The sequence below is a fragment of the Eubalaena glacialis genome, chromosome 16, assembly GCF_028564815.1.
Source record: "Eubalaena glacialis isolate mEubGla1 chromosome 16, mEubGla1.1.hap2.+ XY, whole genome shotgun sequence".
Taxonomy (NCBI): Eukaryota; Metazoa; Chordata; class Mammalia; order Artiodactyla; family Balaenidae; genus Eubalaena; species Eubalaena glacialis.
In genome coordinates this window covers 24,917,854-24,930,891 of record NC_083731.1, presented here as the reverse complement: position 1 = coordinate 24,930,891, position 13,038 = coordinate 24,917,854, and the positions used below count along the sequence as shown (strand labels likewise).

The 13,038-nt window shown below is 37.6% G+C and overlaps 1 pseudogene; it reads left to right on the top strand.

The window, feature by feature from the left end:
* The window catches only part of LOC133076339 (protein enabled homolog), a 153,299-nt pseudogene that overhangs the window by 85,512 nt on the left and 54,749 nt on the right, over positions 1-13,038 (top strand).

Below are 13,038 nucleotides of genomic sequence, written 5' to 3'. Positions count from 1 at the left end.
CAGACATCCAGCTAGTCTTGGGAAAGCTGTCTCATCAGATGTCATTTACTTCAGTTTGGGAAATCTTTACTTTTAGGTTACCAGATAATGTGCAGGTCTAGTCAAGGTTTGGTGCTTTCTTTTGGTGTGTCACGTGAATCCAAGAGTCTGTTTCTTAGAATTGGGTGGCACAAGGGTTTGTTAGCAGTACTTCAACCAGCAAGGTTGAAGGGGTTTTTCCAATAGATAAAATCTCCAGGTTGCAAGGTATGAAGCTTAAGACCTTCATCTCCTGAGGGCACACTGTGAAAAGACTGCTGTACCAAAACATGGTTATTTTTAATAGAAGCCATTAGGTCTTTGCAGTATTGGAGTCTCTCTCCTTTTATTCGTGTGGGTCAAAAGAAGCAGGTGCCAAGTACAGTGGGTATCCTCTATCTCAAAGGGTGAGAGTTTATGAGTTCCAAAAGGGTAGACCTGAGATTTAGAAGGACCAACAGCAATGATTTTGGCCAAAGTATTTGGAGGGCCTCTACAAAGTATGCCAAGTGAGTCTTAATAATGCCATTATTGCATTAGGCTAAAGCAAAGGATTGAGAATGGTTGGCACAATGAAAGTGTTGTAAAACTAGCCAAACAGTGCAGACTTGTCAGAGCACCTGGCCAGTAAAATGGGTTCCTTGATCTATGGAGTTTGAGAGGAGTTACCCAGGTAGGAATAATCTTTACCAATAGGACCTTAGCCACAGAAGAGGCAGTAGCCTATCTGCAAGGGAAGGCTTCAGTCCAGTGTGGAAACATACAGACCATGACTAAAGCGTATTTATATCCATGAAACAGAGGAAGTTGTGTGAATACATTTGCCAGACCTTCAATGGTCCATTAGGCAGTTTAAAATGACTGGAAGCAGTTTTCCCTGGGTTGTACTTCGGACAAGTGGGACAAGTGAGGTAGGCACTTTTTGCAGCTTTGTTAATGTTTCCCCACCATATTGATTCATGAAGGCTACCATTTTGTCAGTAGACTAATTGTTTAATGCATGGACAGTAGTGAAGAGTGGGAATTTTAGTCTCTGATAAGACTGGGTTGTTATTTGGTCCAAACCAGAGCTTCCTCTTTCTATCAGACCAACAATTGTTGAATTCCCAATCTTGTTTTTCCTTTTCTGAGGCCAATTATTGGGCTTCTTTAGCCAGTTTTTCTAAATTATTATTTGGGGAAATAGCCCTTTGGACCATGACAGAGGTTTGGCTGCTGTTGATCCCTTAAAGGGTAGCATTCCTTGCAGAAATATCAGCAAGGTGTGATTACCCTTAGCTTCCATAGAATCAAGTTTAGAATGCCCTGGAATCTTAATGATAGCTAAAGCAGTGATTTAAAGTATTGCATCCAATAATTCCTGAACATAGGGACCATTTTTAATTGTATTTCCACTGGAAGTAAGGAAGACACATTGCTTCCACAATATTCCAAAATCATGAACTACTCCAAAAGCATATATACTATTACTATAAATATTGGCAGTTTTGTTCTTGACTAAAATATAAGCTCATAAAAGACTGTATAATTCAGCCTGTTGTGCTGAAGTAGCAATATGTAGAGAGGATTCCTTAACAACATCCAAATGAGGTGTAATAGCATTTCCAGGACAATATTTACCATTGTCACTTTTAAATAAGAACCATCAGTGGGCTATGAGAAGTCAACATTACCCAGTGGAATTTCCTGTAGATCATCACAAGGAGTCAGGAGGTAGTTTGTTAGTGTTAATGAGTTGTAAGGGACTTCAGTGATGTGGAGGGAAGTAGCCAGATTAAGGTTATTACGAAGTAAAAGAGTTATGTGAGGAACAGTTAGTAAAAGACCTTTGTAAGAGATGAGGCAGCTGGCTGAGAAATGCTGACTGTGATGAGAAATCAGGAGAGCTTCTACTGCATGAGGTACAAAAATGGTTAGAAGGGATCCCATGATTTTCTCTGTGGCTTTAACCAAAAGGGCAGTGGCTGTAATGGCTCTAAGGCAAGGGTATATCCCCATGCCATAGGGTCCAGTTGCTGCCTATAATACCCTATCGGTTGATAGTGGTCCCTTTGTTTTTGGGTGAGTACCCCAAGGGCATTCCCTTCCTTTTCATGTACAAGAAGGAAAAAGGGAATCTGATCATTGGGATGCCAGAGGGCAGGTGAGTTCATCAGACTCTCCTTTAAGGTCTTGAAGCTGTGTTATCTGGTTCTTCCCATAAAATTGAGTTGGGATTGTTATTGTTGAGTAAAACGTATAGAGGTTTGCCCATAAGAGAGAAATTTGGAATCCAATTTCAGCAATAACCAACTGGCCTGAGAAAACCCAACAGTTGGCACTTAGTTTTGGGTTTTAAGACACCATGAAATCTATTTGGATGTAGGTGTAGCACTTGTTCTGATAGCCAATGCCCTAAATATTGAAACTGAGTTTGGGCAAACTGCAGTTTTCTTGGCGTCCTTATGTCCCTTTAAGGCTAAAAGCTTTAGCAACTGGACGCTGTCCTCCTGTGAGGAAGCTTGAGAAGGAGAGCAAAGAAGCAAATCATCCACATACTGCAACAAAGCATCCAGATCAGCCTTCAGGATTTTCAGGAAATAGGGACTCACAGTGTAACACTGAGGAATTACTGTTCAGGTGAATTGTTTTTCTTCCCAAGTGAAGGCAAGAAAGGTATTGGCTATCTTCATCAACTGGAATACTTAAGGATATACTGCATAAATCAGTTATAGTAGAGAATTTGCTTTCAGTGGAAATGGATGTCAGTAACCTGTGAAGGTTAGGAACAATAGGGTATCGAGGGATAACAGTGTTGTTCATTGCTGTGAGGTACTGGACAAACCTCCACCCTGGGCCCTTAGATTTTTTTCACTGGTTTAATGGAGGTGTTACAGGGCTAGTACAGGGGATAATGAAACCTTGGGACTTCTATTATGGGCGTTATGCCTTACAGGGCTTCTTAACCTACAGGATATTGATTAATTTGGGGAAGAGGTTTTGAGGGGTCTATTTAAATTTTGCTGGGAGGTGGCTGTGAATTTTGCCAACATCAGTTGGAGATTTTGCCCATAAGGAAAGTGGTAGCTGATTCAAAAGGGGCAAATGATCAGTGTTGCCAGAATCTGCTCTAGTACCATCAGAAATGGAACAAATGAAAAATGTCAAAGGGTCATTTAATTCACCTGGTTGGTTACTTTGATGACTACTATCAATTTCTAGAATTAGAAGCATGATGCTTCTCTAAGAAGTCTCAGCCTAATAAACGTATAGGGGCAGAGGAACTAAGGAGAAAAGGGTGAGTATCTCTCAAAGAGCCTAAACAAAAAGGAATAGGTTCAGGGACAGGAACCTCTTGAGGTTCATTAGAGATGCCCACTAGTTGAACTGTTTCAGTACACCGAAGCAGGAGCTGTTTCATAGTAGCAGAGTTGAGCACTGAGAGTGTGGCTCCAGTGTCAGGACTGGAAGAGATTGATCCCTAATATGGAGAAAAGTTCCTCCAAGCCAGTCAAGAGGGAGGATTGGGAGGAACCCCTGTAGTTCCTTGTAGCCCCATCATTAGGGAGGACTTTGGAAAGGCTGACTAGAGAGCTGAAGGTATCTAAAGTGCTTAAATTTGTAAAGATCTCCTTTCCAATGTTTTTCCTCTTTGCAATAGTAGCAGAAACTAGGTAGGGTTTGGTTTCATTTAGGAGCCTTCATTTGCTGGAGTTTAAGATTAAGAAGTTTGGTGGTCTTCCTTAGCGGTGACTCATCTGGAGTGCAAGAGAGCTGGTTGCCAGGTTAATTAAATGTGGAGTGGACATAGTTTCCCATTCCATCCTGGTCCTTTTTACTAGAAGGGAAAGGTCCTGGTTCAGCCCCATTAATAAGCATAGAGTTAAAAGCTACTCAGGTGGAGTCAACATCTGAAGGAAGACTAGAATTTTCTTTTAAAACATTCTGAAGTTGACTGTAAAAATTATGAATAGGTTCTTCAGATTTTTGTGTGCACACTTGAGTTTTGTTCTAATCAACAGGTTTTCGAATAGCCCTAAGAATTGCTCAGTGAAATTGCCTAGCAATTGCCTGAATGTGATCGTAAGTTAGCAGGCTGGTCTCCCAGTTGTAATTCTAGAGACCTTTCAAGACTCTCCCAATTAGCAGTTTTCATCCAGTGCTGGCCCTGGCCTTTACCAACAAGCATAAGAACTAGGTGATGTAAGTCAGAGAAACCAGGTTGATAAGTGTGGATGACTATATTAAATTCCTCAGCAAATCTATGAGGATCTTTGATTACTTTAGGAAAATCTTTGACTATGGCTCACAGTTCAGCTTTAATCCAGAAAGTATAAACAATTAAAAATTTAGCCTCTGGACCCTCAGAAGGCTTAATTTTAAAGGGACAGGTTCTGGCAAGTCAGAGAAAAAGGGAGTGGGGAGAGTTTCAGAGAAAACGGGAAGTTTGGCAAGAGAATTAGTATGGGAAATTTGGGAGTATGGTGGAGGTGTAGATGGTGTAGAAGGGAAGAAGGAAGATAACTCTGGAGGCTGAGTCTGGCCAGGAGGTGCTGAGAGAGACAAGATAGTGCCAGTGACAGAGTCTAAGAGGAAGCCAAGGAAGAAGATCCTGAGGCTACGGGAGCCATTTTATCTTTCTTTAGTCATTTGTTTGCCTCAGTTAATCTTTAAAACTTTATTTTACAGAGGCAATTTTAGATTCCTGATAATGCTAGGAAGCTTCAAAATATTAATTGAAATAAGCATTCCACTCAGTTCTGGAAACTTTCAAGCTATTGTAGTCCAGTACAGTTTTAAGTAAATTAAATTTGGGTATTTCAAAAGTTCCCCATAATGGCAATTGATATTCTAAATTGCCTTTGGTCAGGTTGGTCCATTCAGTTAGAAATGTACCTGAGGAAGGACCATGTTTTTAAACGTAAAATTGGCCAGATTCCCTGGGGGGAGGGAGTGAGGCTCCCTCAAGCCACTTAGATACTGGGATGCCATTTCCTAGAGGTTTTTCTTCTAGAGTAAAGAACAATTTTCAAATAGCTTAAATAAGTTTACAGCACAAATGGCTTAATTTGAACAGCTTACAAGCCATCTTAGCCAGTCTTAAGACAGTTTGGTCCCAGAGGAGCCAGGCCAAATGCTTTTTTTTTAGGCACTCTCGAGAAGATAGCCCATCCAAAGGAATTGGCCAAAGGCTGAAAAAATTGGCATTGTTTCAGAGAAACAACCCCTGTTCCGGAAGGAATGGTTTGAAGACTAGCCAGCTTCAGTGAAACAGTCTGATCTCCAGTCAGACCAAAGTGCCAAAGGAGTATGCATATACAAAACAAGGCCTTAACCAGAAAGGTGAAACCTTTAAAAAGATCCTAAGTAAAGACGGGAGAGCTTCAAACACAAAGAGCATGTAAGCTCAGATCCAAGAAAAAGAAATACCTTCAAACTCCAGGGTTTTGTGAGATAAGCAGTGAGCACAATGGGCTCAATCATGGGTACCTCACCTGTTTTCTCACCAACCCTGGAGCCACTGAGTTCTCCAGCAAAATGGATTTATTCGGGATAAGCAGAAAATTGCAGTTTGGGGTCTGCAGCCATGGCGAGCCATGTGCAAACCACCACATGGTAAGGGAAGAAGAACACTTTTATTTATTTATTTTTAAATATTTATTTTCTTTATTTATTTTCTTTATTTTTTTGGCTGAGTCGGGTCTTGGTTGCAGCGTGCAGGATCTTTTGTTGCGGCGCACAGGCTTGTCTCCAGTTGCGGCACTCGGGCTTCTCTCTAGTTGTGGCGTGCGGGTTTTCTCTAGTTGTGGTGCTCAGGCTCCAGAGCGCGTGGGCTCTGTATTTGTGGTGCTCAGGCTTAGTTGCCCCAAGGTATGTGGAATCTTATTTCCCCAACCAGGGATCGAACCTGCCTCCCCTGCATTGGAAGGCAGATTCTTTACCACTGGACCACCAGGGAAGTCCCAAGAAGAACACTTTTATAGAAGGGAAAAGGAAGTTGGAGGGAATCGGAAACAAACAGGCCATGGCTTTTTGTTGGCTGAGTCCTTGACAGGAAAGAAGAGGAATTTCTTCTGCCTGTTGGGCTCTGCTATCTTTGCAGGGTGTGAGAGCTCTAACTTCTGGTATCCCAAATCTACTTGACCGAGGTTTCTGTTTATTAATTTTTTTAAAATTAATAATAACACTGTCTTAAAAATCAAGTTGACATTCCTTGTTATTTATTTTTCCACTCTCTGGTAGATATTTACATTATAGTCAGCCATCTCCTCCACCCGACCCCCATCTCTCTCTTGTGCAAATGGCACCCTGTCTAGTGACAGGCCTGGGACACACAGAGGCTATGTAGCCTTGGCCACCTCAGTGCTAAACTCAGAAGCTATCATGCTGCTTCTTGCTGTTCATCTGTTTCTGTTTGTCTGCCATTTTCTCCTTATTCCAGCTACTTGTTCTTGCAATAATTTATGTAAATATTCTCTGAGATTCAAGGAAAAAGAGATAAGAAACAAAAAGATTTAGGTTTCCTGGTCTGAGACATTTGTCAGTAATAGTGTAAGTAGAGTTGATATGTTTTCATAGAATTTTTTCCTTCCTGTTAACCTCTGTAGATATATTTTTGACAATACCTAGATTCAGAATGCAGAGTTGCTAAAATCTAGCTTTGGCCCAGGAACCTTGCACTAGTATCACACATAAAACTTCGACTAATAAAAATGACTAATATTAATTTTGTGTTGTCTTCACTCAGCAGAGGACTTCAAAATGCAAAAGGAATTTGTGGTGCTGCAATCCTCTGATATATACTTCTCAAATTAAGTGACCATTCAGTTTTTATTGGACTTACTTTACCAGTGAAGGCTGGCAGAATATGCCACCCCTAAATTCGCTGCTCTGGCACATTGACTATTTTGAGTTAAAGGCACTTGCAAAACAGAAAATGCAAGAAAAACACTGTGACCTTCCTTCTTTTTCTTAAGAGCAGAAGATGAATTGCCCATGCGAAAGGTGTCCTTCCTATGTGAGCAGGACCCGATGGGGCCATCCGGAAACAGAACCCCCACCCCCCACCATGTCCTCCACCTGCTTCTTATCTGTAGAAAATCTTTAGCCTCCTAGGTTTTCCCCAAGTTCCAAAGAATAAATTTAATCAGAGAAGTGAGAAAATGCAGAAAGAAAGGAAAACAGCCAAGCAAGACAGAATAATAATAGTGTAGCCATTAAACAAAGTCAAGGACCTTTAGTTCCTTCTCAAGGGCTACAGATAATATTCTGAGCCATATCCTTTGAGCTGTTTTTCAGATACTAAAACCCCTGCCAGGTGGAAGAAGTTAACTGTATGCTGCCCACAAGCATATAGACCCCAGACTTCTTGGAACCAGAAGGTTGCTGATGTTGACTCCCAATTACCTCACCACCAACCAATCAGAAGAGTGTCCATGAGCTGATCATACACCCTACAACCCTTCTCCCTCACCCATTAAACCGGGGAAAGGTTTTAAAACCTTTCCCTGAAAGCCACTGGGGAGTTTGGGTCTTCTGAGCACTAGCTGCCTGGACTCCTTGCTTGGTGCCCTGCAATAAAGGCTACACTTTCCTTCACCACAACCTGATGTCAGTAGATTGGCTTTACTGTGCACAGGCGAGCAGACCCAAGTTTGGTTTGGTAACACCTGTACCAGAAGGAAAGTAACATTCTTATCATTAAGGACAAGAAGCTGAAACCAAAAGAATTCTGTACAAACAGATCTTGTTAAAATAATTCTTATTTTCTTTTAGCTTTAACACATAATTCAGTTATTTTTCCACTATTGCCTCTCTTCGTTCAACCTAATAGACTTCATCACTTATTTGGGTGTTCATTCCTCATGAAGGTTTCCATGTCATAAAACTTATATATCTGTATGCTTTTCTCCTGTTAATCTGTTTTATGTCAGTTTAATTCTCAGGGCCAGAGGAAAACCTTAAGAGTATAGAGGTGAAAGTTTTGCCCCCTGTACAGTGACAAGACACTGTTCTTCTCAATGGAGAATTAAAAGAGGTATAAGGCTTGGCACATTCTATTAAGATTTTTATATGATATTTGGGGGAGACAAGGCAAAATGAGATATGATACACTGTGTAATTCATATCAGTGTATTGTTAAATATAAAGGGCTATTAAAATATAATAAGACATATCAATTACGGTAAGAAAGAATGATTTGTTTTTACACTTGAAAGCTCTTTCAAAATAGAAGATTATAGAATATAGGAACAAATGAGTTCAGAAGAGAGGAACAGTGTAAGAAAATGCCATAACCAAAATGCCATAACCAAAGTTGAAAACTCTTGTGAAGTAAATCGTTATTTATTCACCAACAAACAGCAGCACTTGACTGATTGAACAGCGGAATAAAGATATCCTATATTCAGGAGAAGGGGATTGTTTTTAAGACAGTGTAATAGTTCTAGGAATGGCTTAAGGAAATGTGTTTGGTAAAAGTGGGAAAGTTTGAGAGCCTTTAGGAAGGGTTCATATAGGGAGATCTTATCAAGTATCTTCTGTAAGTAACATTTATTATGTGTACCAGGTATTGTGCTAAACCAGATTTAGTCCCGGTTTATCATTACACAAACCACGTGGGTTTCATATTACTATTTAAATAATAATGGTAGGACACTGAGGCTCTAAGACATTAAATTACCAATTCAAATAGTTAAATAACAGACTTGGGATTCAATTTCACATTTTTCTGAATCAAAAGCTAGTAACTATTTCTAGTAAGGTATGTTAGTAATGAACTATTCTATCTCCTTAAAGTGTTATTGTTTAGTACTTCATGTAATTCTTAATGGTTTATATAATATCCTTAGTAAGGATATATTATAAGAATATCAAAACAAGTATTTTAACATACTGATCATTCAGTTAGTCTGACCTTAGCAAAGCAGTATCTAAATCTCTAAAATGATTAGGTCACAGGAACCTTGGGAGCAAGTGCACATCTAATGCATCTCATTTGTCTTAAACTGTGGTTAGTCAGCATTCTGACCTTCTATTCACAGGGTAGGTAATTGACTGAGTTGAGAAAATCATTTGTTTGACCTCTGTGGGAGGGAGTTCCATCAGACTTCTGGCACCAGAAGGAACAAAGTTATGATTAAATAACCACAACCTCCAACAGCTCTGAACATATTCCTCTCACTTCATATGCTGCAGTTTTGTTCCAGTATCTCTGCTCCTGGCCAGGCACATCCTGTTCTCCCTTCCAGCCATAACTCAATCCTGTAAGGGACACCAGCACCCTCACAGCCCGATCTGGCTCAGAACCCAATATCTACTCTCCTTCTGGCACCAAAAGCACCTTCTCATTCCAACCTCATTCCCTTTCTATGCCTAGTCTTTGCTTTTATCTTGGTACCCTTCCAACTGCCCATTCCAATTCTTTTTCCTACTCTGTCTTAAATTTTCCTCATTTTTCTTCTGATTCCAAGGCCATAATCTTTTCTTCCTCCTTCCTTTTTTTCTCTCAATTTCTTCTCTTTCCTCTAATTATCTATTATTGTCTGCTTTGTTTTTATTCATATAATTTGCCTAAATCCAAATATTTAATGTTTCTGCAGACTAAAACCCAGTGCAACATTTGTTGATAAAATATTTGCAGACCATATAAAGGCAGCACTTTGGGGGGTATTTCTATAAACTATATATTAGCAGATTACAGCACCTCAGTATAGAACCTAAAGAAAAAAAATGAAATGTACTAGATATATGAGTATTGCCATATAAGTTTAGCATCTGAAGGGCATATTGTAATATAATCATATATATCTTGAATTAGAGTTTTCAAAACATATAAAAATTTACTGTAACCTAAAGAGTTTCACATTTAGCTTCAATTAGTGTAGATTAATTAGATGCATACATTAATGTAATGAAAATACTTTATGAAGGACAGGATTCATGCTGGAATTTCTGATCTGTACTTCACATTATAATTATATACTCTGACACTAAACTCTAATTGCATTATTACACACACACACAAACTAAAAGCTGTGGATTCAGATTTTTTTTTTCTCTCTATAACTCTTAAGCACGTGTCCACATGGGACTTAGTCCTACTGACTTAATAAACCTCGATTATCTCTTTTACACTTCTGCAGCATTCCTTGGAAATTACATGTTTTAATTCTTCTATCCCTAAAACCCAAAAGGCTCTGAGCATAATTTTTCCTCTGTTCGATATATTCTTGCCCTCAGAAGTAGAGGTTATTTTCTTGGTATTTTATATTTCAATATGCATATGGGTAAGGGATTTAAAACTGTATTATTTTTCATATATAATATTCTGTAACTTCTAAATGCTAAACATATAAATGTGTGAATATAAGTAGGTTGACATACTCATGTAATGGAGGAAACTACGCTGAGAAAACTAATGTTGAGTACTAAATTCTTTGTTGAAAATCAGGTAACAAAGTGGGGAAAACCACATGGATAGTGTTTATTTATTCATTAGCTCTTTAATTCCATAAATATTTATTGTGTTTTTTCATATTATTCAAATCTCTGAGACAAATAACATTTGAATCTCAAACAGGTATTGTGTTTTATGATCTTTGTTTGAGATGATAAAATAAATGACTGCAAAATAAAATAGTGAGTAATAACTGTTGTGAGACATTCTTAAATAAAATACTACAGGAATTCAAAGGAAGGAGGTATTATTTCTACTTGTGTGAAGAAGATCAGGAAGATCGAGTAAAGTCTCATATTTGTATGTAATTTTTTAATTTGAACAATAAAGTGCAGATACAATTAAAAGTTAGGAAAACAAAGGGTAAATACTCTGGTTATCTTTTTCTGGTTTTTGTTTGCTTATTTTTTTTTTTAATTGAAGTACAGTTGATATACAGTGTTTTGTTAGTTTCACGTGTGTACAGCATAGTGATTTGAGGGATTGTTTTGCAGATTATATTCCATTATAGGTTATTACAAAATATTGGGTGTTAATTCCCTGTGCTATAAAGTAAATCCTTGTTGCTTTCCTATTCTATGTATAGTAATTTGTATCTGTTAATCCCATACTCCTAATCTGTCGCTTCCCCACTTCCCTCTCCCCTTTAGTTACCATAAATTCTTTTTTTATGTCTGTGAGTCTGTTTCTGTTTTGTATGTAGATTCATTTGCATGATAAAGTGATATCACATAATATTTGTCTTTCTCTGTCTAACTTACTTCACTGGGTATGATATTCTCTAGGTTCATTCATGTTGCTGCAAATTTATGGGTAATATTCCATTGTGTGTGTGTGTATATGGATATATGCCCAGGAGTGAGATTGCTAGATCCTATAGTAGCTCTATTTTTAGTTTTTTAAGGAACTTCCATACTGTTCTCCATAGTGGCTGAACCAATTTACATTCCTACCAACAGTGCAAGAGGGTTCCCTTTTCTCCACACCCTCTCCAGCATTTATTGTTTGTAGATTTTTTGATGATGGCCATTCTGACCAGTGTGAGGTGATACCTCATTGTAGTTTTGATTTGCATTTCTCTAATAATTAGTGATGTTGAGCATCTTTTCATGTGCTTTTAAAGCATCTATATATCTTCTTTGGAGCAATGTTTATTTAGATCTTCCACCCATTTTTTGATTGGGTTGTTTGGTTTTTTTTTGATATTGAGTTGCATTAGCTGTTTGTATGTTTTGAAGATTAATCCCTCATTGATTGCTTCATTTGCAAATATTTTCTCCCATTCTGAGGGTTGTCTTTTCATTTTGTTTATGGCTTCCTTTGCTGTGCAAAAGCTTTTAAGTTTAATTAGGTCCCATTTGTTTATTTTTGTTTTTATTTTCATTACTCTAGGAAGTGGATCAAAAAAAATCTTGCTATATGATTTATGTCAGAGAGTGTTCTGCCCATGTTTTCCTCTAAGAGTTTTATACTATCTGGTCTTACATTTAGGTCTTTAATCCATTTTGAGTTTATTTTTGTGTATAGTGTTAGAATGTGTTCTAATTTCATTCTTTTATATGTAGCTGTCCAGTTTTCCCAGCACCACTTATTGAAGACACTGTCTTTTCTCCATTTTATATTCTTACCTCCTTTTTAAGGCATTGAATTTTTTAAAGTATGAAATTTTATTTGAGGAAAAAGTAAAAATAAGTTTTCATAATTTTATTAAGCATGTTGTTTGGCTTTCCAGACATTTGCTAATGAAGGAATGCCCTTAAAATGATCTGAACATATTTGTATGTTCTCCAAATACTTATGCTTAATAAAAAATGAATAAATAATATTGATATAATTTCTACCATTTTTAGTGGAGAGAAAAGGAACTAAAATGTACTGTTGAATAAATAATAAAGATCTTCAGTCCCAACATGTTGAAAGATAAAATAGTATTTATATCTTTATACAATATACAAGCTGAAGTTATTGGAGTATAAAAATATGAATTCCTGTGATTTTTCTGAATTGACCTTCTAATATTTTTAATAATGGAGCACCTTTCTAGGATTAAAGGTATACGCGCACACACACACACACACACACACTACAATGTTAGACATATGGTTAAAATAAATATATAAATATAAAATAAAATAAATACAAATGAAAATAAATAAATATAAGGTTAAAATATATGGAATCATTCCCGAATACAGGAATCCTATCTGTTATTTGGCCATGAGTGAAAAGTTGCTTAATATTTCTGATACTGTTTCTTTATTCATAAAACCAAGAATACTAATATCTTAAAGTACACAATACTTAAATATACACATTACATATTTTCTGCTTTCTTTTCACCTATTCACTCCAAATGACAGTGACATAGCTTCTGTCAAAGCACTCCATTGAAATTACTTTTGTTAATTACATTGAAACCTCCACATTTTGAAAGCTGATTTTTCTCCCAACACTTCTCTTAATTGAACTTTTTGGCAAAATTTACCATTATTGTTCCCAAAGTTTTTTCCTCAGAATTTTGTATTCTTTTGTTTCAAGAAGAGTGGTATCTCTGTATTTCTACTCTAGCATGTTGTGCTACC